We start from the raw sequence: 2064 nt of genomic DNA on the forward strand, positions 1-2064 counted from the left end.
CCCAACCAGGGCCATGTGGCTTCCTTGGTCCTGCTGTGGTCGTCACCCATCTCTCAGTCATGGAGGCGTCAATGCTCCACCTTCTTCGATTTCTATTGAGGTCTTGCCACCCCACCTTTTGACACCCTCGTCCCTAGTCAAAGAAATGAGAAATATTCTCTACTAGGCCCTGCAAATTCGTTCTGTAAAATTAATTCTCTCACAGGCTCATAGATCCAGAGATCAGACCGAAGGTTGCCAGGTGGGAGGAGGGTTGGGGGACCTGAAGTCCAAAGGGATTCAGAAGCACAAATTGGTGCTTACGAAACAGTCATGGGGATGTAAATGACAGCCAGAGGAACACAGTCAATAAGATCGTAATAATGGTGTATGATGCACAGTGGGCACTGGGAATACCAGGGGGAACACTTTGTAAAGTGTATGATGGTCTACCCATGCTGCTGTACACCTGAACTAATACAAAATAATCCTGAAAGCCAAAAAAAAGTCAAAGGATTATTTTTCTCATTGACTCCATCCCTCCCTTCCTTACTACCACATGCCTGGATTCTTGCAGCCCCACCCCCAAACTGCCTCCTAGGGTTTATCCTTTCACTCCTCTCATCAGGCTCAAGGCATCTTCCTGTAGCACCTTACTGGTGCATGCTGTCTGCTCATGAACTTTCAGTGGGCCTCCGTCATCCTCTGGATTAGAAAATATGGAGTCTTTTCCCATTGATGAAACATTCACATGTCTTATCTCCTGTTCTAGTCTCTGGGGACAAGCTGGGGGAGATGAGGGACGTTTGTTCCAGAAGGAACTGTCTGAGAGAAAAAAAAAATGGAGGGATTTTTTTTGTGACAAATCCCCAAATCTGCAGGGTAAGCTGGATACCCAGGCAAGAGTTGATGTTGCAGCTCAAGCCCAAAGACAGTCTGCCGGCAGAATTCCCTCTTCCTTGAGAGAAGCTGATCTTTTCCTTCAAGTCTTCAACTGGGGGTTTCAGGCCCACCCTCATTATGGAGGGCAGTCTGCTTTCTCCAAGGGCACTCATTTAAATGTCAGTCCCACCCAAAAAATACTGCCTTGGTCATCACACGCTGCTCTGTGAAACACCATACACTGCGTGTCTTAAACAAAAAACATTTACTTCTCACATTTCTAGAAGCTGAGAAGTCCAAGATCAAGGTCCTGGACAGTGTGGTTCCTGGTGAGAGCCCACTTTTTGGTTTGCAGATGGATGCCTTGTTGCTATGTCCTCACGTGGCAGAAAGAAAAACATCTTCTTTCTCGTGCCTCCTCTTAGGAGGCACTAATCCCATCAGCAGGGTCCCGCCGCGGAACACCATCCCATTGGGGATGAGAGCTTCAACACATGAATTAGGGACACACGCATTCAGCCTGAAGCAGATACCTTCACAGAAAAGTCTAGAAGTATCTGGGTATTGTGGCCTACCCAGGCTGACATCAAATTAACTATCACAGGCTGTGATAGTTAATTAGTATCAGCTTTTGAGGTGTGGGTTGCCCTAATTTGGCAGGCACCAAAGCTTCTCTTTCCAGAACGAAAACTGCTCCTCATCCAGGAAAGCAAGACAGAGAGGATGCCTGGCTGGATGCTAAGTGAGTCTAGTCTGCAGTCGCTGACAGGGAGGAGGGGAGAGCAAGTCGGAGAGGTCACAGGTGCTCAGCCCCATGAGGCGACACCCCACATGCAGCGTGGAGAGGGGGACATCCCGAGTTTTTTTTTTTACTTCATGGATGAAGTGCCCTCCCCTCCCTCCTCCTGGTGCCATGCTTGCAGGTGGCAGACCATGAATATTGCATGGAATGGTGAACAGAATAGACGGACCAGGTAACAGAAGGGTCTCTGAGAAGCAAATCTTTCTCTGGGAAGCTTTGCCTCCTTGGATGGTTTCACCTCCGCCCACAGCGGATCTGCGGTGTTTTGAGCTCAATTCTGCAGAGGACTGGCCTCCAAGAAATCAGGTCACGAATGCAGAAGTTTTTATCGCCCTTTCATTTTTCAATTGTCTGACCCTTGACCACTGTTTAGAGAATGAGACTGGCGTCCTCCGGCTCCT

The 2064-nt window shown here is 48.4% G+C and overlaps 1 non-coding gene across 1 annotated transcript; it reads left to right on the top strand.

The window, feature by feature from the left end:
* Nucleotides 1–709: 709 nt before the first annotated feature.
* LOC114508249 lies at nucleotides 710–813 on the top strand. The gene has a single exon (XR_003685498.1). It is a non-coding gene; the product is annotated as a small nucleolar RNA SNORD22 (small nucleolar RNA).
* Nucleotides 814–2064: the final 1251 nt, after the last annotated feature.

Source organism: Phyllostomus discolor, chromosome 10 (genome assembly GCF_004126475.2).
Source record: "Phyllostomus discolor isolate MPI-MPIP mPhyDis1 chromosome 10, mPhyDis1.pri.v3, whole genome shotgun sequence".
NCBI classification, from domain to species: Eukaryota; Metazoa; Chordata; class Mammalia; order Chiroptera; family Phyllostomidae; genus Phyllostomus; species Phyllostomus discolor.